Source organism: Bos indicus x Bos taurus, chromosome 17 (genome assembly GCF_003369695.1).
Source record: "Bos indicus x Bos taurus breed Angus x Brahman F1 hybrid chromosome 17, Bos_hybrid_MaternalHap_v2.0, whole genome shotgun sequence".
Lineage (NCBI taxonomy): Eukaryota > Metazoa > Chordata > Mammalia > Artiodactyla > Bovidae > Bos > Bos indicus x Bos taurus.
Window position 1 is genome coordinate 12,770,151 of NC_040092.1, and position 24,313 is coordinate 12,794,463.

The following is a 24,313-nucleotide window of genomic DNA, read 5'->3' on the forward strand; positions in this document are numbered from 1 at the left end:
AGGCATGTTCAGGATTGCTCAAGTCAAGTGGGACTTGAACCCTTCTCCTCTGGCCCCCTAGTCCAGTCCTCTTCTTGATTTAACCTCGAAACTTGGAACCCAAAGGGTTGCCTGACAGTAAGCAGCTCCTCTCTCTCACCTGGATTCCCGGTCAGGAAAGGAGGAAGCGCTGGGCCCTCCCTCCGTCCCACCCAGCCACCCACCCGAGGTGCCATTAAAGTTAATTGTTTTTACTGCTAGTTTTACATCGTCTTGTAAATCGTTTTACGACATGGCCCAGGAACATCGAGCTGTGCGCAGAACTTGGGGACAAAATAAGAGTTTGAATACAGAAGCCTGGGTCCCACAATTACCTGGAGGCTGTAAGACAGGGGTGCCTTTGGTTCTTCCCTGACCTGCTATCAGTTGGAAGACCCCCTGACAGGTCTCTTCCAAGTGTGGCTAGGGCTGAGCCTGCGCATGTGCATGTGTGCTAAGTCACTTCAGTCCTGTCTGACTCTTTGTGACCTCATGGACCGTAGCCCACTGGGCTCTTCTGTCCATGGGATGCTCCAGGCAAGAATACTGGAGTGGGTTGCTGTGCCCTCTTCCAGGGATCTTCTTGACCCAGGAGTCAAACCTGCGTCTTGTGCGGCTCCTGCTTTGCAGGTGGATTCTTTACTGCTGAGCCATCGGGGAAACAAACCCTAGAAGGTGGAGATCCTTTGCCCCTCCTCCATCAGCTGGACAGGTATCCCTCTTGAGCCTACATTGTGGAACCTGCCAGAATCTGAGACCCCTAAGCTCTGATTCCAGAGCCTTAGGGAAGGCTGGCTGGGGGGATAGGATGGGGAAACTCCAGTGCAGAAAGCAGGGCGTTTGGGGCACTGGGTCTCTCCCAGCTTCAGGAACATGGATCTGAAAGGCAGGTGTTGAGGTGGACACACATTCTAGGCTGTGATGGTCCTGGAGACCCACGTCTTTCCTAGCTATGTGTGTGTGTGTGTGCTCAGCCACTCAGTCATATCCAACTCTTTGTGACCCCATGGGCTATAGCCCGCCAGGCTCCTCTGTCCATGGAATTTCCCAGGCAATTCCCAGGCAACTGGAGCGGGGTGTCATTTCCTTCTCCAGTCGTTCTCATAATCTATTCCGGGGCCAGCACCCGTACACCTGTCAGAAATGCAAGTTCTCAGTCCTCACCGCAGACCTCTGGGTGGGGGGGGGCCTGGTAATCTGATTTCAACAAGCCCTGTGGGGGACTGGGATGCTCCTTAAGGTTGGAGAACCACCTGTAGAAAGAATCCAGGCGCAGGCTTGGGAGTTAGAGGCAGGGTTTGAGTTCTTTTGCTAAAAATGAGGCTTTGGCTTGGAAACTGTAGGAAACTCAGTGGCAGGGTGGGAGGGCTGGGAGGGACAGGAGAGGAGTGGGGAAATAGGCCACTTAGGCCGCCGGGGAGGATGACGACCAGGGAAATACACCAGAGCGCTCTCTGACAGGGCATCTGAGGTCGGAGGCTGCGGGCTCTACCCCGGGGCCGATCCAGTTCAGGGAGGTCAGAAAGGCAGCTCGGAACGCGCCCAACCGGGACTGGAAACGTGTGAAACTCTCGGTTCAGCCCGATTCCGCCTCGTCCAGGCAGCTTGTCTTGGGGGCACCCTAACCTCTCCGAACCTCAGTTTCCCCATCTTGGGGTCACTGAAGCCGGAAGTTGTAGAAGCACCTAGGAAGCTACGGGGTCCTGCATCCGGACCAGTTTCCGGCTTTGCGCTCCCCGTAAGTTACAGAAAATTCCTCTGTCAAGATCCCGCCGGCCGGCGAGGGGAGAGGGGCGAGGGGTTGCCGGGATTCCGGGACGCGGCGACTGATCTTTTCCGAGAATCCTCCAATGGCGGTGCCTTCGGGCAGTGCGAGAGGGGCGTGAGGTTAACTTCCAGGCTTTTCCTTAAAGCGTCCGGCGAATAACCCGGGTGTTTGCAGAATTAATGAGTTGCACAGGAGGCTCAGCGCGGGGGCCCTGACTTGGAGAGCCCGGGTGCGGCGACAGGGACCCAGTCCTGAAGCGCAGGGCGCACCGCCTGGGATTAGAGGTCGACACTGGCCTTCTCCCAGGTGAAAGAAAAGGGTGAGGATGGGAGGATGAGGGGTGGAGGAGGGTTGGGAGGTGGGCTTTCTTGCCTCTGGAGGGTTCAATAGGCATTCCAAGTGCTCTTTGTTTTAAAATTATTTTCTACTGAAGTATAGTTGAATTGCAATGTTGTGTTCCAAATGTTCTTTGAGTAAAATCCAAACAATGACCCGATCTCCAGTGAATATCAGTGATGGAGTGCTCTCCCTCCGCTTTCCTTTCAGGACTGAGCTTTTGTTACGTCCCCGCCAGCGACATCCAGTGGGGAGGGTCCTCCCCAGGACCCCAGACCCAGCTTGGGTTCGAGATCGGACCACTCTCCCCATCTCCTCTCGTTTCCAGCGGGCCAAGCTCATGGAAGGAGAGGGGACCAGAGAACTCTGACCTCCCCAGTTGGAGGAGATGGAGGCTGGGCCAATTTATCCCCTCCCAGACCCCAGGTCCGGACAGCCGGAGGGGCCTTGGCCTTGCCTGGGGGCCTTGGCTCACCCCCTCCCCCGCAGCCCCCGTACCCCATCCCTGCCAGGCTTTGAAAAGCGCCTTTTATGAACTTTTCCATTTTCCTTCTGGAGGCGTGTTTGTTTTCAGTCACCTCGCTCTGTTTTATGAGCTTCAGAGCTGATCTGCACGTTCTTCCCTCCGTGTAATTTCAATTTGAACTCTCCCCGGAGCGGCCTTTTCCCTCTTGCAGGCTGCCAAGTCGTTTGAAGGCTGCACAAACATTCTTCCTCTCTTGTGTCCCCGGGAATCAGGGTCTACACCCTCGAGGGCAGGCGGAGGCGGTTACCCCGAGAGTTCCGCTGGGTTGGAGCCCTTCAGCAGACGCCTTCCGATTGATGGTTGGTAAGGATGGACTGGGAGAAGGGAAATATTCGAAAAACTGGCCCCAGGGCCCCTCTTTTTTTTGATGTGGCGTGTGTGTGTAAACACCCCCAATCGATATTCGAAGTCTTGGGAGTGAAGATAGAGGAGGTGCACAGGGATTAGGGATGCGGTGATGGAAACTGGCACCTTCTCTCTGTTAACAGACTAGTTTCAATTTTCATCTGGTTTCCTGGCAAGGCGGGATTATCCCCACTTTACAGATGAGGAAAACTGAGGCTGAGGTTGGTTTCCCATCCCACCCTGTTGGGATTCAAGTTTTAGTTTGAATGAACCCTTTGCATAACAATACTTCTCTGGACTACGGCTTACATCAGTAACTGCCCTTACGACAGCCGCCCTTCCTTTGTTAAGTACCTGTTTTGTGCAGGGCACCGTTCTAAGCCACTGCTTTTTCATTTCTCCCAAATGTTTCTCACAGTGACTATATGAACTATGTTCTTAACACATGACAGTAAAGTGTCATGGCACAGAGACGTTGTCACCAGCCCCAAGTCACATACCAAGGGAGACCGGAGTCAGGAGTTGAACTCAGAGGTAGGCACTCCTAACCATCAGTATCCTGCCTCTGGGAGAGCCTTTCCCAGCTCTCTTCTGAGTCACATGAAAGAAATCCCAGGATTACTGTCCCTGGGCTGCATTTTCCTCCCCAGGGTCACGCGGAGGCAAACAGGAGGATGGGGGTGGAACAAGGGTTACGTAAAGCAGTAACTTCAAAGGTGGTCACCACTAGGGTGCACAGCCGTGGCTCTGGGCACTTAGCCAGCGGCACAAGTCTACACTGCGGGCTCTCCACCCACGGTCTCTCACCTACCTCTCTGTAGTCCAAGGACTGAGCTGGTGGTGGAGGCAGCTGAGGGCTGGAGGTCTAGACGTTGAAAGTAAGGGAAGCAGAGATCAGGTGTCGATAATCAGAGTAAAAATAATGATACCAGACGTTGTTTATTGAGCACTTACTATGCTGTGCATAATATATGGTTCTAGTCCCTTTAAAAGGCACAGAGAAGTTAAGTCATTTTTTCAGAGTCACACAGCCAGTAAATTCCCGGCTTTAGACACCCTCCAGTAGGGAGGAGGCTGTTAGTGGGGACTCACTTCATGTAAATGTGGCATATTCTGGTGGAAGCAGGCTCTGATTTTATCTGAAATGAGCTACAGCACAGAATGAGAGGATCTCAGGACAGTTGGTGCAGCCAGCATCCAGGTGGGGAAACAGGCCTGGAGAGGGGTGGAGGATGTCCTACAATTCCACATCGAGTCAGGAGGGCAAACAGAGGTGGAACCCCCTGGTTCTGGGGCTCAGCATCTCCCTCCCACGCCACGGCGCCTGCCACAGCCCTGAGGGAGGAAGCAAGGGAAGGGCCTGAGACAGACCTGGGTTTTTCCTTTTGTCCTCAGCCTACTGTGTGACTTTGTGGAAATTGCTCAACTTCTCTGGGCCTCAGTTACTCCAACTGCAAAATCATGGCGGTACAGGGGTTAGAGTGTACAATTGCTGAGTCATCGGTGATCATAATATTCGTAGATACTTATCAGGTCACAGCCAAAAAACAGATTCAGAACCAAGCAGATGGAGTTCCCAATCCCAGGGTTCTAGGAAAGCAGGCTCCCCATGCTTTTGGAGAGGGGGTGGCAGTGGGGTGCTCCCTGGATGCCTGAAGAAATGCTCTTTCTTTGACAGCCCAAAGTCGTGTTCTTTTTTTTTTTTTTTATTTTTGGCTTCATCATGCAGCATGTGGGACTTCAGTTCCCCATCCAGAAATTGAACATATGTCCCCTACATTGGAAGCATGGGGTCTTAACTACTGCACCACAAGGGCGGTTCCCCAAAGGCTTCTTGATCACAGCCCAAGGATGGAGTATATGGGCTTCTACAGGAGAAGTGGGTTTTAATCCCAGTGATGGGATTCCTCTGAGGCCTCCTGCCCTTGGGACCACTGAGCCAAGGGTGGTGGGTGGGGGTGGGGGGGGCGGGGGGGGGGCAGGGCGGGGCTGGAGAGTGAAGGTCTGGACTGGAGTAATTAACTTTGGCCTGAAGTGTCTCTAAGACCCAGTAGCTGTGTGTGCTAATGCCTGCATATATATCCAGCCAGAGTGACTTATGTGAATACTTGTTTAAGGCCCACATAGACATGGTACACCCCTCCTCTCCTCAGCCTCCCCTCCTCCCCCTTCTTCTTTCTATTATTAGTGTTAGTGCTAGGGCTACACTTTTTCTAGCAGCACAGTAAGTCAGCTGTATTGCAATTTACTTTATACCATTGAGAGTCAGAGACGTGAAGACACTTGCTCAAGGTGCTCAGCCAGTAAGTGGCCCAGAGACAGACAGGTAAAAATAGAGGGCAGATGGACTTCCCCAGCAGTCCAGTGGTTAAGACTCTGAGCTTCCAATGCAGGGGCCAAGAGTTCCATCCCTGGTTGGGGAACTAAGATCCCACATGCCATGCAGGGCAGCCAAAAGATTTAAAAAAAAAAAAAAAAGGGCAGAGAGAGGAAGTTGAGGGAGTAGGCACTGTGACAAAGGAGAGAATTCCCATCTCCTTGCCCTAAATCTGACACTGAACTGGATTATCCTTGATTTGATCACAGACACCCAAAGACACCTGGGGCACAGAACAGCCCCAGGAAGTGGGTTGTTCCCGGATCGAGGGCTATTCCTTAGGCTGTGATCCACAGCTCCAGAAATGTGCTGATGGCTGCTTTGGGGGCTGATTTACGTTGGTATCTCCATTCCTGGTGACTCCCTGGGGCAGCAGAGTATTTCATTACAGAGATCTCAGACTTTCCTATTCTGTTCCAGGAGCTGGGAGGATAAGGTGTGTGCTAAAGGTGGGTGCTAGTGCCTAGGGAGGCAGATAGAGGCAGCCTGAGGACCCAGCTGATGCGAGGATCCTGGGATGCAGGTTTCCGTCAGTGAATCAACTACACGGTTGGACTGCAAGGAGATCCAACCAGTCCATTCTGAAGGAGATCAGCCCTGGGATTTCTTTGGAAGGAATGATGCTAAAGCTGAAACTCCAGTACTTTGGCCACCTCATGCGAAGAGTTGACTCATTGGAAAAGACTCTGATGCTGGGAGGGATTGGGGGCAGGAGGAGAAGGGGATGACAGAGGATGAGATGGCTGGATGGCATCACTGACTCCATGGACGTGAGTCTGAGTGAACTCTGGGAGTTGGTGATGGAAAGGGAGGCCTGGCGTGCTGCAGTTCATGGGGTCGCAAAGAGTCGGACACGACTGAGCAACTGAACTGAACTGAACACGGGGAAACAGACACTCCACCGAGAGAGGCTGGAGGCAGGGGCAGGTGGCCGTGGATAAAACCATTGTGCCTTCAGTTAGAGTCAGATGAAGCCTGGGGTATTATTTTACAGACCTAGAGAGGGGCTCTGCTTGGTCAAGGCCACTCCAATCAGGGATGGAGTCAGGGCTGGACTCAAGGGTGGGATCCTGCCTAAGAAGGCCTGGAACTAGCCTTTCCCCGCTTCCCTGTACCGAGGGACTGGGGCAGAGGAAGCGGTGGTGGTGGGGTGTCTCCTTCGTGGCGCCCCCCTTCCCCCACAATGGTGTCGTCGGGGTGGTCCAGACTCAGCTTCCCTGTGCCCTGGCGCTCCCGGGGCGGCGGCGCATTTTTCCGCATCATGGGCTGGAGAGATGGCCCAGCTTGCCTGGACTGGGAAGAAGGAAGGGAAAGCAGGGCCTGAAGGGCGTTGCGGGGGTGGGGGGAGTGTAGGAGGAGGGAGCTGCGAACAAAGGGGCCCCGTGCGCTGGATCGGGCAGGGCCGCTGAGTGACGATCCGCAGGCGCGCGTGGTGGGGCGGGTTCCCAGGGAGGCGCGGGGGAGGGGCGGGGGGCGCAGGGAGATGCAGAGACACAAACCCACACAGAAGAGAGACCCAGGCTGAGGGGGCAGAGATGGACGCACCGAGATCAGGAGAGAGAAATGCCCAGAGGAGAGAGGGAGGCAGGCTGGGAGGGTGGTGGATGGAAGGAGAAACACGCGGAAGAATACTGACGCATATAGAGAAACACTGCTGCTGCTGCTGCTGCTAAGTCGCTTCAGTCGTGTCCGACTCTGTGCGACCCCATAGACGGCAGCCCACCAGGCTCCCCCGTCCCTGGGATTCTCCAGGCAAGAACACTGGACTGGGTTGCCATTTCCTTCACTGGGTAGAGAGAAAGCAGAGAGGAGAAAGACTCAGGGAGGGAGAGACGGAGAAATAGACTTGGAGAGACTGAGAAGGAAGCCTAAACCAAGAGAGAAAGGGAGAGAGACAGTAGAGAGAAAATAAAGACCCAGAATTGATACAGAGATAGACAGACATTGTGAGTGGGAGAAACAAACAGACCTGGAGAGACAAAGAGAGAAAGACAGACAGAAACCGAGCAGAGACCGATGATCCAACTGGTCGATGAGACTTGTAGCCAACAGGGGACAGAAAACCACACTGACGCACATTCACCTTGGCTGCAGGGATCTGAGGTCTACTGTGCAGTGGTCCTTGGCTGTCCTGGCCTGATTGGTCCAGGGTCAGGGGACATTTGCCCCCTCCAGGTCCCAGCATAAGGGTCTTTAGGGGTTAGTTTCTTTTCCAGATAAAGTGTTTTCTGTCAGTGGTTTAAATGACCTGCCAACCCCAGCACACCCCATCTTCGATTTTTAAATGTCATCCTGCCACCTCTGGGGTGGGCATCTGAGGGTGTGTCTGTCCCTAGGCAGGGTCTTGGGGACACTCCTCAGGCCCTCAAGGGACTTTATGTCCAGCTTCAGGGACACCCTTGCCTGCACACACGCATGTGAACAGGTCATGCAACCTTCCCAAGATACAAGCATCTTCATCATGTATGTTTGCACATACCCTCCTGGAAGCTCACCAGACACACACACACACACAATACTCACTGCAGCATACACATGTGAATTCACATTCAATATTTGTTGAGAATCTGTTACATGCAAAGTGTTAGACTCAGCATTAAAGATGGAAAATGGAGTAGGAAAATTTTTATTAAAGAAAGAAAATGGAGGAGGAAATAGCAACCCACTCCAGAATCCTTGCCTGAAAAATCCCATGGACAGAAGAGCCTGGTGGGCTGCAGTCCTTGAGGTTGTAGAGTTGGATGCAACTAAACATGAAAGATAGAAAAATAAGACGATGAAAGGGATCTCTCAGTCTTCCTCTGTAGACAACTGTGCCAGGGAGGCTGCTGGGGCCCTGGGCACGGGGACTGTCCCTCTGTCTTTGGAAATGCCCAGGGTCAAGTCTGTGGTGTGGTAGAGAGGTCCAGCCATCAGGGCTAATAGCACCCGCCTTAGTCCAGGTGAGGGGCCTCCCCAGGTATGTTCGGTGTTGTGTAGTCCCTCAGTCATGTCTGACTCTTCTGTGACCCTGTGGACTGTAGCTCGCCAGGCTCCTCTGTCCACAGGAATTCCCTAGCAAAAATACTGGGGTGGATTGCCGTTTCTTTCTCCAGGGGATCTTCTCAACCCAGGGATTGAACCTGCATCTCCTGTATGACAGGTGAATTCTTTACCACTGAACTACCTGGGAAGCCCCTCCCAGAGTATAGATTCTTTCTTCATCCCCAAAGCCTCCCCACTGATACAGGGATTCAGAGGACTGAGGGTCCTGTCCCTGCATCGTCTCAGGACTGCCCCCCATATCTGCTTCTCTGGGGGAAGTCAGACATAGGAGATTGTCTCCTCCCAAGTTGGGAGCACTCCCTCCCCCAAAGGGGATCCTGTGAGAAGTGGGGGAGAAGTTGGATTGCCTTTTACACTGGATTGGCCCAAAAGTTCATGTGAGTCTTCCCGTAAGATGGCATGGAAAAACCCGCACCAACTTTTTGGCCAACCCGGTACTTGCCCCAGCATCTCGGGAGGGCGTGCACATCCGTCCAGCTGGGCTGAGGGTAATGATCAAACCCAGTGCCTGCTTCCAGTGCTGGCTGGGTCTTTCTTTTCATTCCACTTCATACGTCCTAGTGATTGAATAGTGATTGAATGGGTCTCCGACGTTGGAGGCAGATTTGATTGGGTAACAGAAAATGTTTATTGAGTGCCCACTACACCAGGGTGCTTTGCCAAGTGCTTTGCAGATACTGCTCAAAACAGCCCCATTACGTGGAAGGGATGATCGTGAGTCCCATCGTACAGATGCAGAAACTGAGACCCGGGGAGGTGAAAGCTTGTGCCTGAAATAGTATGGCCGGAAGAATTCATGCCAAGGCAGGCTGACTCTAGAAGTCAAGCTTTTGACTTACCTGGAAATCCAGTGGTTAAGATACTGTGCTGTGGCTGCAGGGGCTCCAGTTTGATCCCTGGTTGGGGAACTAAGATCCTGCATGCCTCGAGGTAAGGCCAAACAAAACAAAACGAAACAAAAGAGCAGAAGTCAAGCTTTTGGCTAATATCCACCCCTGGAGCAGATAGCTGTAGCCTATCTCTGCAGCCTCAGGAAGTGGGCAAGAGGGGGAGATTTGTGTGTGCTTGGGAGTATGGGTGTCGTGGGTGGTGCAGATTTCCGGGGTCAGCCAGCAACTGCCCTGGGATTCCAACGGCAGAGGCCCAGCCTGGGGAGAACTTTCCAAAGACCAGCCATTTCCTCTGGGCTGCTCCAGGGGCCTTGCCCGAGCCCACCAGCTCATTTAAGCTCTGCTCTGGTCCCGCTGCAGGACTACAGAGCAGCCGGCTCCGCGCCCAGTTTGCCTGCCGTGTAACAGGATAGTTTATATTATACCGCCGAGCAGAAATAAAACTACTGACTCAAACATTGCAAACAGATGCCGCCGGCCAGAGCCCAGGGTCCGCGGCCAGATGCTGTTCTGAGAACCCTGGGAGGGCAGAAGCTGGGAGCCTGGTCCCTCCAGACCCTACAGGTTGGGGTGGGGGCTGCTGCAGGGGGAGGTGTGGGGTGCTGCTAAGGGGCTTTCGGAAATGGAGGGGGGCAGGAAATGAAGAAGGAAAGGGGGGCCCATCTTTCCTTTCTTGAACTTTCTTCAAGAATTCGGCCAGTTCGCCACTTGAGACCTGCCCGTTTCTGGATTTTAATGGCCTTTTTTCCCAGGCAGAGGTGAAAGAAACCCGGGAAGCCTCCTGGAAATCCCATGTGAGTTCTCCTCAAATACCCCCAAATAAATATGCTCTGAGTGCCCTAAACCCCCTTCTAAGAAGATTTTTGCCCCTAAGCGCTCAAGAGAGTTCTAGAACTTCCATCTAGTAATTATCTCCCCCCACCTCCACCCACGTCTGCTGCTTCATCTGCTAGACTGCAGTCACCAGGACCTTCTTAAAACCTGCCAAGTCCTGCTCTTTCTCCTACACCTTCAATGGCTCCCAACTGTCCACCGTAGAGCGTCTCAAAGGGTGGTCTGAGGAGGGCCTGCATCAGAGTTCCCTGGGATGGTTCCCAGGGCCCCACCCCTGGGTTAAGGAATCCACCTCTTTAGGGGCCTGGGAATCTGCATTGTAAACAATGTGAAAGGCTTTCTGGAAGGAGACTAAATGTAATTATTTGTTTAGAAAAATGAGCACACTGTAGAGCCAGTCAGGTAATGTCGAGTGGAAAGCCGGTGCAGCCCTCCTCATGCTGTTTATTCAGCAGGTGTTTGGACCACCTACGCACCGAGCTAGGGGCTGGATCCCTGGGATCCAGTCTGGACAAGGTAAGTGAGGTTCTGGTTGTCTTGTATTTCCAGTGACTTGGCAGAAAGAAGAGCTGGACGATGACTAGAAGGTTCCAGAAGACATCATGGGGAGACATCTCAGGAAGGAAAAGTGAATTATCCACAGGGATTCAGGGGCGGTGCTCCCCATCGAAGGCTGGCATCAGGAAAGACTCTGAGGTCAGATCCAGACACGGGATTGGAGGTGCTGATAAACTCTGCTGCGGCACAGACTTTGGGGAGAAGGTGAGAAAAATGAGGAAATGGGGCACCCCTGCTCTTTTATCTTCGCGTCTCTCCTGCACACTCCAAAGGTAGGGACCTTATCTCCTCATCTTCCCAGTAGCCCCTGGAGGTGCCCACAGTGGTCTGGAAATGTTTGTGGAATGAATAAAAGTAAGGTGGTAGGGGAGGAAGGGGGACATAAAAGACAAAGAGGAGAGGAAAGAACAAAAAGAATGAATAAGGAGGGACTTCCCTGGTGGACTAGAGGTTAGGACTGTGCACTTCCACTCAAGAGGCACGGGGTCCATGCTCTGATCAGGGAATGAGGATCCTGTATGCCTTGAGGTGCGGCAAAAAAAAAAAAAAAAAGAATGAATAAGGAGATAGAAAAAGAGGGGAAGAGACAACCAGGTCTCCTGGTTAGTTTATAAACCCCAGAAGTGATTTGGATGTATGTGTGCCTGAGTGTAGACAGGAATCCCTCAAGAATATAAGGGTCTGATTTTAGAGACCAAGGCATCTAAGAATGTAGAAGAAGCCCCTTCCCTATGGTCCATTGTCTCCTAGGGGAGGAAGAAAGGAAAGGAGGCTGATGTAAAAACTGGGGATGGGAATTCCCTGGTGGTGCAGTGGTTAGGACTCTGCGCTTCCACTGCACAGGGTTGGGGTTTGATCACTGGTCTAGGCACTAAGATCCCACATGCCTTGAGGTGTGGCTACAAAAAAAAAAGGAATTAAGAACAATAGTGGGGGTGACAATGGGCATGTAGAGCTGACCTGGCTGGAGATTCATATCAATGAGGGCAGATTTGTATCAACAGAGGCTACCAGGGAAAAGGCAATTGTGTGTGTGTGTGTGTGTGTGTAACAGGCAGAAACTTTCAAAGCAATCGAAATAACTCTGATGAGCACTCTCTCCTACCCTCTTCCTCTTGAACCCCATTTCCTCCCAGTTGAGGCTCAGGGCAGACACGCCTGAATGTAATTCTAAGAGGCAGGGGAAGCCTGAGCAATTATTTTTACACTAAAAAAATTTTTTTTTAAAGCCCTCAAAGATACAGGCGTGCTCCAGGCTCGGAGGCCCTGACCACCCCATCCCTGAGCGTGCCTCCCTCCGCCACCCCCATATGGTCTGGCCTCTATCTTCTGCCCGCCTGTGACAGACAGACCAGGCCAGGCACCCCCCAGAGACCACCCCCTCCCCAACCGGAGGCCTGTCCCCTCTGAAACTGATCCCGGGTCTTTGGATCTAATTTGTTTCTCTGTCTGCCGGGTTTGGGAAGGGGGGTGGGGGCGGTGGTCTGGCCTGGAGACGTAGTGGTCACAGGTGACATCAATCATGTCTGCGTCTTCCCAGGGACGGGGGTAGGATATCAGAGAGGTGACCAAGCATTTGCCACATGATTCAAATCATCTCAGCATTGATTAATTGGGTTCATCCTGAGTTTCTGAATCATAACAACTGTTTTTCTCCTTCACCTAACGTCAACAGACCCTTAAAGGGGAAGGATCCATTTACCCGCGGCATGTGGTATGTTGAACGGATCAGCTCCCATTAAATGTTAAATGCTGGATGAATCTTAGACAAACTCGATTTGCTCAGGATACTTTTCAAAGGTTGGGCGATGATTAGACATCTCTTTCTCCGCCTCGCCCCTTCCTCTCCGGCTTTTTCCCTGGGATGTGTTTTGGCTTCGGCCTCTGGCAGATGGGATGGTGGAACGTGTGGGCTGATGCAGAGGGTCCTTGGGGGTGGGGGGGTGGAGACGGGGTGGCAGCTGAGCCCCCACAGGCTGTTTAAGAGAGATACAGTTTCTGAAAAGTTTAATAAGGCAGAAAACAATCCGTATACCAAATCTGCCTTCCAAAAGTTAAATATCCGGAATGTCTCCTGCCCCTAAATGAAGGAGAAAACAGCATTTCCCAAGCCAAAATAAAAGAGAAGTAGTTTTCTAGAGAAGAGAAATTATGTTTTTGCACTGGTATAGGTTCTGAAAGCTAAATAACCCAGTATGCTTGGCCTGGAAGCAAAATCCAGCTCTGAGGTGATTGGTCCGTGAGTGGAGGGGTCAGGGGAAAAAAAAAAGCAAAAACAAAGCTCAGGTGAATTTCCAGTTGTCTTTCCTACATGTGAAAAGAGATGCCTACCTTGGTGACACAAGGCTGTGTCACCTTGGACAAATCACTGTGTTTGTCCGAATCCCAGTTTTCTGACATCTCAGTTTATAGAAAGAGGATGAATCCTAGTCACTGATCTGTTGAGAAGTTTAGATGAAAGAAGGTTAATGAAATAGCTCAATAAATGCAGAGGCTTGATAGGTTAAATGGTGTGTGTTGAAGGCAGGGACGGGGCTGTGGCCGGAAGACCCTGGTGCATCGTGTGTGTGCATTCGTTTGGTTCACAGAGTTTCAAAATGTAGACACGCTCCAAGATTTCACCAAGGGGACAGTTTTGGCTGTGATAACTGGTGGGAAACCTGGCAATGGAGATCAATCTGTGAGTGTGGGCTTGGCAGCCCCCAGTAATGTTGGAAGAGTGAACTGGAAATTGATTAGCGTGTCTGGAAGGTTCTCAGGGAGAGTGGAGGCTCTTCACCCCCCACATAGCAAACCTCCCGGGAATCTCCCCATCAGCAGTATTTTTCTCTCCTAATACCACGTTCAGATACTTGAAGTGACCTGGGTCCTCTGTGATGCCAGTCTCGTCCTTAGTGATGGACAGAAGGGGACTGAGGCTTTGGACAGGTTCACCCATCCACTGTGGCTCTGAGTTAGGGTGAATCTTCCCTGCCTGAGCCTTGTTTCCTTGACTGCTGCTGTTTCCTCTGCTAAATGGTTTTGTGGAGTAACTGGGCTTTCCTGGGAGACATCGAAGGGGGCAGATAGATCACAGGGGGAGAAGGAGAGGCAGAGGTGGAAAGAGTGCAAAGACAGAAGGAGATGAGAGAGACACACCCAGACACAGAGAGAAAGAAACACAGGAGAAAGAAGGACAGAGAGGAAAGGAGAGGGAAAAAAAGGAGAGAGAGACAGAGAGAATTACCCCCACACAGATAATACAGGGGAAAGGAGCCAGGAGAGGGTCAGAAATACCTGGTTGTACCTGCAAAGAGAAACAGAAACCCGAAGACACAGCCCTACAAGGAAAAAGACGGAATATACAGAGAGGTAATGAGTAGGCAGATATGATACTTGAATTGTCATATCTTGGACTAGTAGGTGACTGATCCTGATTCTCTTTTCTCTCCCAGAACGTGGAATTCCCTATCAGCATTGCCAGGCCTTCAAAGTCCCCTACTTGCCTGGTGCCCTGGGGGCCACCGCTGGGATATCACAAATTAGACCTCAGGGCTGTGAGGCAGGATTACATCAGGGGAGGGATGGACAGGGGGGAAGGATCAAAGGCGTCCAGGGCCCTGGCTTCATTGGCAGGACTCCCAGTGGGGCCCACAGGCCTGAATTCCTGGCGGGACCCCCAGGAAACATTCTGATGGGCAGATAGAGCCGTTCAACCACAGGCTGCCTCCTCCCTGCCCCTCTTCCTCGTCCTCTGGCTTGTTCCTTGAAATCAGAATTGGGGGTTTCTGAATGCTTCCCTCAACTTGGGACAGCAGGGTCTGTTCTTCTAAGGGACCCCTGTTCGTTCTTGAGTCTTAGTTCCCTTGTGTGTGAAATGGACATTCTAGTAACAGGCAGGGATCCCGAGTTGTCTGAAGACTCAGTGGAGTGATGTTAAGTATTCAGGAGGGAAAACAGAAGGAGAAGAGGAAGAAGAGGAAGAAGAAGAATATGGTGAAAGGGGATTCCCTGGTGGCCAGTGATTAGGACTTGGTGCTTTCACTGCTGGGGCCTGGGTTCAATCCCTGGTCCAGGAACTAAAATCCTGCCAACCAAAACAGACAAACAAAACCCCAGTGTTTTGTTTGTTAAGTGTTCAGGAGGCAGAAAGATGTGCTGTTTTGGAGTGAGACACTCTTGGGATTAAATCAAGCTGTCTTTCCTATAGTTGTTCAGTCACTAAGCTGTGTCCAATTCTTTGTGACCCCATGGGCTGCAGCACGCCAGGCTTCCTTATCCTTCACTATCTCCCTGAGTTTGCTCAGACTCATGTCCATTGAGACGGTGATGCCATCCAGTCGTCTCATCTTCTGTCGCCTTCTCCTCCTGCTTTCAGTCTTTCCCGGCATCAGGGTCTTTTCCAATGAGTTAGCTCTTTGAATCAGGTGGCCCAAGTCTTGGAGCTTCCGTTTCAGTCTTTTCCTGAGACTTAGTCTTCTGCTGTGTAAAAGGGGGATCCTAGAAAGAAGTCTCGCTGCATAGCCATGGGCTGTAAACCATCTCCCGTGCTCATCTGAGCCCAGGGCCCAGTGCCTAGGAAGCACGGGGCCCACGGCGGCTCCAGGAGACAGAAGCCAGATTGCTGCCCAGACAGGGGGTAATATATGGCATCTAACTCCGGCCGAGAATTGAATTCAACCTCAGCTGGAGAATTAGAACATTGTGATTAGAAACAAGAGGGGAGAAGGGACAAAACAAGCTGTCTTCAAGTGCATGATGACAGAGCACAGACTCTCCTGGCAGCCCCGGGGGTGGGGGTGGGGGGGGAGCTGGAGAAAGACAGGGCAGATCATATTAATAACAATAAATTATATCTGCACAGTGATTTATGGCTCTGGTGCGCTTCCCATTATGTTGCAGTAAGTGCCTTAGGAAGGGCGGACTCCTCTGATGACGGTCATGGCCCTTTTAATGTTGTGGCTGCTGTTAGTGACAGCAGTGTGATCTGCGTTATTATTGATGTGATTTCTCCTAGTTTTCAAATGGGGGAAACTGAGGTTCAGGGAGAACGGATAGCTTGTCCAGGGAAAGAGTTGGCCCAGGATTTAAATCCAGGTTTTGTCCTCCTGGATCTTTTCTGGCTGCTTCTTGGAAATGAGATAGTCTGTTTTTCGTGCTGTCATTTTATCTCCTCTGTGCCCCCTGGGGAGTCTCCATTTATTCTTTCTCGTGGTAGACAATTGGGTCTTCTTCTCTGATTGTCCTCCAAGGGTGAAGAGGCCCAGAGATTCCTCCTGTTGAACCCCAAGGCCCTCCATCTGCCTAACCCACCGGCACTCCATCTCCATCCTTTATTCTCACTGGTGGGAATTTCCAGCAAAGAGGGCATTCTCTCCAGTGGCTGCCCATTGCTGGGTCGGGCACGGGTGACTCGGATATGGACTTGAACTTCCAAGTTCCCCCCACTTAGCTGGCCTCACGTCTCTCTTTGAACCCAGCAGTAGCTGGTTCACCGTCCTCTCTCTCTCTCACCTCCTGTCCTTCCCTCCAGGAAACCTATAGTCCCGATGAACGACTGCGTTGATTTGGCGACCAGGTTCACTTGGCATTTGCAGAGCGAGCTATTTCAAGAATGTGCAGATTCAGTCCTGAAAATGGCCTAGGAGAAGACTGGCTGGGCTTCAGAGGAGCAGAACAAATGAGTTCCCCCTGCCCACCCCCCTGCTCCTTGCACCCCATCCTGCCATTTCCTTTGTCTCAATCCAAAATCCCCCTTTACATGATCCCGGAGGCTTCCTAATAAAATAGAACTGTAACTTTATCTAAGACGAGTGCAGCACATGTAGAATGGATAAGGTGTAATTAATAACAGAAAATAATGTTTCTCCCCTCCTGACCTCTCACCCCCATATAAGTGTCTTAAGTTTTATGACAGCCGGGCCCAAAATGAGTGTGTGTACGGATGTGTGTGCATGCGCCCGTGTGTGTGTGAGTGTGCGGTGCATGTTCCAGTGTGTGCATCTGAGCTGAGCCTATGTGGGGCCAATACGTCTGTCTGCTGAGTATTCACCTAGCCCTGACTGGAATTGGTTTACGTTTCTGGGTAGACTGGCCTCTTGCTGAACCCAGGCACTGCCTGAAATTGATCTGGTTTCTTGAAGTCAGGATTTGGTCTAGATCTTGGAAATACCCTGTATCTATTTCTACGCAAAACTTGGGGCAATGCAGAAGCTGAAGAATGGAAAAAATAAAGGGGTGAATGTGCGTGTACACACACACACACACAATCTTTTAGATGATCTAGTATGTTTCAGAACCCTGGTGGATTCTGAGGAGGGTGTATTGATACTTCTTTGGGCAGGAAACCAAGACCTACATTGGCTTTGATGCTGTAAACCATGGGACATACAAGGGTCTCCTTATGCAAAATGCTCTCTTAAGAAATTGCATCTCATGTGGGGCTTCGCAGGTGGCTCAGTAGTAAAGAATCTGCTTGCGAATGCAGGAGATGTGGGTTCGATCCCTGGGTCTGGAAGATCTCTTGGAGGAGGAAGTGACAATCCGATCCACTATTCTTGCCTGGGAAGTCCCATGGACAGATGAGTCTGGTGGGCTATAGTCCACGGGGTCAAAAAAGATTTGGACACAACTGAGCGACTGAGCCCTGAGCATGCTCTTTGTCATGTAGCATCATCTACCCTGTTCATCTGAGAAAGAAGTGTGCTTGGCCCAGTGAGGAAGCTGGAGGCTGGAGGAAGCAGGGGAAGGGATGAAGGGACTCCCATCTCCAGATCACCGCAGACTGTTGTCTGCTCTGGAAATTGAAGGGTGCATGCAACCCATCCCATTCATCTTCATGGTGCTACAGCTATGTTCCCTTTGAGTAGTATTATCTTGCTTTAAAGGTCACTGGGCTGGCCCAAGCTCTTGGTTTCTCATGATTCATTACGTTTGATGCTCAACTGTTGGAGAAGTCTCCGTAGCGCCAACCTCTGGGTTAATGGAATCCACACCAGCCTCGAAGCCCGGTGACTTTGAATCCTCCCGGGATGGGGAAATCTGGGCAGGACGCAGTGAGCTGCCTCTTTTGATCAGCAATGCTGATGTGAACCCGAGGTCACGCATGTTGGGGGCCCTGTGCGTGAGTCCTGTGAGACAGCGGCAACTGGGCCCTCTGTCTTCCTTCCCACCTCAGGCCTGGGGAATCTTGTTTTCCATTGTTACTCTTCTGTGGGCTGACTTTTCTGGGACCCCTACGGCACCAAAGGGACTTGGGTGGGAGGGGACGATCTGGAGCCTTAAATCATTTAAGAAGACCCCTCTGTCTACCCCTCTGGCCTTCCTTTCTTCCATTTCTGGCTCTTTCAGGCGCAGATAAAACCAGTCCCGGCTCCCCCGGGGGACGCCGGCTCACCGATGTAAGGTGACAGGCTGGATCTGAAGGGAGATCTCTTTCTCCCCGGGGGAGTCGTTGGGATATTGAGTTCTTTTATGGGCATGCTTGAACTCCAGAGAGCCCCCAAACTGACAGCCACCTCTGCTCAATTGATCATATATTTTCTCGACATTCTGTCATTCCATCAAACTTGCCCAAATGCTTTGGCCTGCCATATTTTTATGATCCTTCTTCCAAGAGGAGATCCGTGGAGAGTGGGTCAGCATGATTTATCTCCGAGGAGAAGGGATGGAGAGTTTCTTATCTCTGGTATCAGGAGGTGGGATTTCCCTCTTATCACCCTGTGTCTTTTGCTTTGGGGTTTTAAATGCAATACCAACGGGTTGGATTAAGCAATTCAGGGAGTTCTTGAGGCTTCCAGCTTTGGAAAGTTGACGATGACCAGGAATTGAGGACTCCACTGTCTCCTAATTTTACATCCTCCTTGTTATTTAAAATCACAGGACGCCAGTCCTTGAGTTTGTTGTTGGGACCAGAAGATCTTGATTGGATTAAAATATTTCCCAAGAGGAGGTTTGGAGGCTTTGGCAAAGATAATGAGAGGAGCAGCTTTTCAAAAACAAAACTTGAAAAATTAAGCAAGTAATATATATTCATTACTGGAAAAAAGTAGAAAAGACAGATAAGGAAAAAAAATTACCTGTAATCCCACCCCGTGGGGCTTAGTATTCATATATTACCATATATCTTTCCAGTCTCCTGGATATGGTATATGAATTCTAAATGAAAATAAAGAGATTGCATATGTTGCTAACGACAGCTTTTATTCACAAAAATTATATATACCTATTGTAAAATATTCAAGTAATATGGAAAAGAACAAAACCACCACCAACAAAAGCTCACATTGTAACCACTATCTACCTTCAGGTGAATATCTTTCTAGATACTTTTTCCCATATTGTTTGATAACTGCTTTAAAAATTCTTAACATAGGGAATTCCCTGGTGGTCCAGTGGTTAGGATTATTCACTTCCACTGCTGGGGACTCTGGTTTGATCCCTGGTTTGGGAACTAAGATCCCACCAGTTTCCCAGTACAGCCAAAAAAAAAAAAAAAAAAGTGCTATTTGGTACAATTACAAAAAAAATCTTAACATAGAATTCACTTCTCCCTGCCAATGAATTTGTCTCTACACCATTATTTCTTAGGGGTAGAATTGTGTTCCTTTATAAAGATGCACCAAGGTTTAGCTAATATATAAAGAAGGCTGAGTGCTGAAGAATTGATGCTTTTGAATTGTGGTACTGGAGAAGAAACTCATGAGAGTCCCTTGGACTGTAAGGAAATCAAACCAGTCAATGGGAAGGAAATCAACCTTGAATATTCTTTGGAAGGACTAATGCTGAAGCTGAAGCTCCAATACTTTGGCCACCTGATGCGAAGAGCTGACTCAATGGGAAAGACCCTGATGCTGGGAAAGATTGAAGACAGGAGGGGAAGGGGGCGACAGAGGATGAGATGGTTGGATGGCGTCACTAACTCAGTGGACATGAGTTTGAGCAAACTCAGGGAGATAGTGAAGGACAGGGAAGCCTGGTGTGCTGCAGTCCATGGGGTCGAAAATAGTTGGACATGACTTAGTGGCTGAACAGTGACGATCCCTGCCACTGAGTAGTTAGATTATTTCTAGTTGTTCACAAAGACCTCTTCTCAAAGATTAGTTGCTGTGTTGTAAACACTTTATCATGTGGAATATATGTCCCACTCACAGCCCATTAAACAAAGGTGTACTGCACCCACAGCCTTGTACAGCAAGAAAGAAATTTGAATCCCCAAGATGACCTTTGGTTGCAGAAAGCCTGACTAACAGTCCTTTAAACAAGGAGAGGGTATTTGTTGTTGTTGGTTTCCTCATACATGAATAGTTCAGAGGTGGCCTGCCTTATGAGATCGTCAGGATCTGGTTTTGCCTTTTATCAGTCCACCATCTTTAGCATTTGGCCTTTTTGCTTGAGCCTGTCTTCTTCATGTTCAAATATGGCTGCCTCAGCTCCAGGCATCACATCTGCATCCAGACAGGAAGGAGACAGGGATGGCGTCAGAAAGCTTTCTTCTTGAGCCTTTCTCCTTGATGAGAAATTGAAACTCCCCGCAAATCCTCCTGGCAGACCTCTGTTTACAATTTCTAACCCAAACTGTGCCCCATGGACTACCAAGAAGCCAGAAAAGCGAATCTTTTCTTTTTTAAACTGAGCATGCACGTGTAAAAGGCAGGAAGGGAGGAGCCTGTTAGGAATAGCCTTGTTTGGGGATATTGCCTCCACTTAACCACCCCCAACCCATTTACTCTGACTTCCTGCATCTCACCTGCTTCTTACCACCTCCAGTCCCTGCTCCCAACTCTTCTCATTTTTGTCTGGCCTCTCGGTTGGGAGACACATTTAGACTCCCCCATACTGAACTGGGGTTTCCCAGGTGGCTCAGTGGTAAAGACTCTGCCTGCAATGCAGGAGCTGCAAGAGACCCGGGTTCGATCCCTGGATTGGGAAGATCCCCTGGAGGAAGAAATGGCAACCCACTCTAGTATTCTTGCCTGGGAAATCCCATTGACAGAGAGCCTGGCGGGCTAGTCCTTGGTGTCACAAAAGAGTTGGACATGACTTAGCGAGTAAAACAGCACTGGCTGGACTTGGCTTTTCACTCAACTTTGCCTGTGTTAGCAAGATGCTCTCTAGTCTGTTAAGTGCTGGGTTGTTGGAAAGACTTGCTTGGGTGAAGATGGATTCAGTGCTCTGCAGTTCTGGGGCCAGGGATTCCTTCTCTGAATTCCCAGCCTCTAGCCGAGGCACTTGGCGTAATTCGTGCTTGTGAAATCCAAAAAGGGGGAGGACAGTGGGGCGTCTTTGTAAATCATAGTGATTCCACAGACGTGATAGAATCAGAGCTGATGAAGAATGGCCTGAGTGAGATTTTTCCAGGGGGCATCTCTTCAGTGGCCTGTGCTTGATTCTTAATTTGGGATACTTTTCCCAAGAGGAGATGTTCTATGGCATTGAGATCCTGCGTCCTTGGACTTCCCTGGTGGTCCAGAGATTAAGTATTCACCTGCCTGTGCAAGTGACATGGATTTGATCTCTGCTTTGGGAAGATTCCACATGCTGCAGGGCTGCTAGTCTTGTGTGTTGTGACTAGTAAAGCCCGAGTGCTGCAACAGGAGAAACCACTGCTATGAGAAGCCCAGGCACCATAACGAGAGAGTAGCCCTCTCATGCCTCAACTAGAGAAAACCTGCTTGTAGCATCGAAGACCCACAGCAGCCCAAAATAAACAAATGAATAAAATAAATAAACAATAACAAAAAAGATCCTGCGTCTTTGAGAATTCTGCTTCATGGAATACCACTGAGGTGGAACACACTCCATTTTCTCTTGGGAGGATTTTATTTTATTTTATTTTACTCTGCAACCCAAAAGATGCTTAGGTGAAATATAATGTTGTTTGGAGAGTCTGTGATCAGGTTTTCTGTGACTCTGCAGCTCAGCCAGATCTGCATCCATGAGGATTGCTTCATGATTTTGTTTACCAAAGTGAAGCCATGGTCTAGACAGCATGGAAATAGCTAGAGGAACCTATACTCCCAGGTTTATTTGTCAAATAATACTGGGGGCAAGGGTGGGAGTTGGGGGAAGAAATGAGGTCATAAAGACAAAAGTATAAAAAGGAGAATTAGCATCCTTGGTGAGGGTATTGTGTGCTATGACCTGAGGGAGGGCATCTGCCATCTACTAGCTGGCAACCCACTCTAGTGCTCTTGCCTGGAAGATCCCGTGGACGGAGAAGCCTGGTGGGCTGCAGTCCATGGGGTCGCGGGGAGTTGGACACGACTGAGTGACTTCACTTTCACTTTTCACTTTCATGCACTGGAGAAGGAAATGGCAACCCACTCCAGTGTTCTTGCCTGGAGAATCCCGGGGATGGCGGAGCCTGGTGGGCTGCCATCTCTGGGGTCGCACAGAGTCAGACACAACTGAAGTGACTTAGCAGCAGCAGCAGCAGCAGCAGCAGCTAACTTAATCCTTGCAATGGTCACTTGATATAGTGTTCTGATATCAGTGCATTGTGCTGTGCTTTCGAAACCCCATGAACTGTAGCCTGCCAGGCTCCTCTGTCCACGGGATTTTCAGGCCAGAATACTAGAGTGGGCTGTCATGTCTTTCTCCAGGAGATCTTCCCGACCCGGGGATTGAACCCGAGTCTCTGGGGTCTCCTGCATTGGAGGTGGATTCTTTACCAGGAGATCTTCCTGACCCAAGGATTGAACCTGAGTCTCTGGGGTCTCCTACATTGGTAGGTGGATTCTTTACCAGAAGATCTTCCCGACCCAAGGATTGAACAATGAGGTTCTGGGATCTGCTGCATTGGCAGATGGTTTCTTTACCACTGCGCCGCCTGGGAAGCCCAAGAGTGCCGGAGGGAGATATAATTAAATACAATTTTACAGACAGAAAAGTGAGGCCAGGAGAAGCAGATGATCCGTCCAAGGTAGCACACAAAAATATGATTCAGGGCCAGGATGGAGCCGACGGTTATGGAATTGAGAAAATGCAGAGGACTGCATATGAAATTATGAATTTATTGGTGTAACAGGAAGAAATAAGATCATTTCTGGTTTGTCATTGTCACTGTTCAGCCCCTAAGTTGTGTCCGACTCTTTGTGACCCCGTGGACTGCAGCATGCCAGGATTTCCTGTCCTTCACCATCTCCAGGAGGTTGCTCAAACTCATGTCCATTGCATCAATGATGCCATCCAATCAGCTCGCCCTCTGTCTCCCCCTTCTTTTCTTGCCCTCAATCTTTCCCAGCATCAGGGTCTTTTCCATTGATGCTCTTGGCATCAGGTGGCAGAAGCATTGAAGCTTCAGCTTCAGCATCAGTCCTTCCATTTCTGGTTAAGAGATCATTAACAGCTGAGGTTCAGTGCGACCTAAGCTGTTTACTGAGGGAGAAACTGACTCCTTGCTGGAGGCTGGAGGCTGTTGCACTGAACACACCAGCTGGTGCCTTGTGTGTTTGCGTGTACATGTGTGCTCAGTTGTGTCCGACTCTTTGCAACCCCATGGACTGTAGCCTGCTAGGCTTCTCTGTCCATGGAACTTTCCAGGCAAGAACACTGGAGCGGGTTGCCATTTCCTACTCCAGGGGATCTTTTTGACCCAGGGATTAAACCTGTGTCTCTTGTGTCTCCTGCATGGGCAGGTGGATTCTTTACCATTGCAGTACCTGGGAAGCCTCCCCTGCCTCCACCCACCAGTGTACCTTGGGGGCCCACATTGCCCCTGGTTGAGAATCTTTGCTAGACTCCACTTGACTTTAAGTCCTGGCTCTGTCGCTTCAGAATCATGTCCTTTTGGGGACTTCCTGATGATCCAGTGGTTGAGACTTTGGCTTCTAATGCATGGGGTGCAGGTTTAATTTCTGGTCTGGGAGCTAAGATCACACATGCTTCGGAGTCAAAATAACCAAACCATAAACAGAAGCAGTACTGTAACAAATTCAGTAAAGACTTTAAAAATGGCACGCGCGCACGTGCACACACACACACACACACACACACACGCACACACTGAATCTTTTGGAGCCTCAGTTTCCTCACTTGTAAGTTGGGAGGAATAATAGGACCTACCTTGGAGGGTTATTTTGAACGTTCTTCAAGTGAATATTTACAAATTGGAAGAAAACATGCCTGGCACTTAATAAATGATGAATGAGCTGTTACCCTTTCTCTTGCTACTTGAAGATGAGAAACATCTTTTATTATCTTCCCCCCACCCCGTCCCTCCCTTTTATTATCTTTTATACTCAGTGCTGGGTATTTGGAGTGTTCGCTGAATGAATGTATAATCTTGAATTACTGTCTTCTCCTTGCAGACAGTAGACATCTTAGCCTACACCTAAGTCTACCAGAAGTCCCACGTCCCAGCCTCGTCACACACCCACGGATCCTGGGAAATTCAGAGCTCAAAGGAAGCCTCCAATGGGTTAACGTGTGGAAAATTCCACAGATACACTTTCTGATGCAGATCACTCCTCTCTACTCCGCCCACCACCCCCCCCTCACAACCAACTGCAGCTCCGCAGACAAGCCAGAGAAAAGAGAAGGGAAATGTGAAAACAGTTCTGAATTCAGCTGGTGTGTGTGGAAGTGCAATATTCCAAACACAATTAAAACCCAATCAGGGTCCGGAAAAGTGCTTA

The 24,313-nt window shown here is 50.2% G+C and overlaps 1 long non-coding RNA gene across 6 annotated transcripts; it reads left to right on the top strand.

Annotated features, from left to right (window-relative positions):
* Positions 1 to 1,447: 1,447 nt before the first annotated feature.
* LOC113907479 lies at positions 1,448 to 24,309 on the top strand. Of its 6 annotated transcripts, none has more exons than XR_003515207.1 (6): positions 1,448 to 1,756; positions 1,932 to 2,105; positions 2,800 to 2,951; positions 9,995 to 10,099; positions 10,689 to 10,901; positions 23,987 to 24,309. It is a non-coding gene; the product is annotated as an uncharacterized LOC113907479 (long non-coding RNA). The 6 variants fall into 6 exon arrangements; XR_003515202.1 differs by lacking the exon at positions 23,987 to 24,309 and adding an exon at positions 16,210 to 16,479; XR_003515203.1 differs by lacking the exon at positions 23,987 to 24,309 and adding an exon at positions 16,210 to 16,479 and having other exon boundaries at positions 1,449 to 1,756; positions 2,861 to 2,951.
* Positions 24,310 to 24,313: the final 4 nt, after the last annotated feature.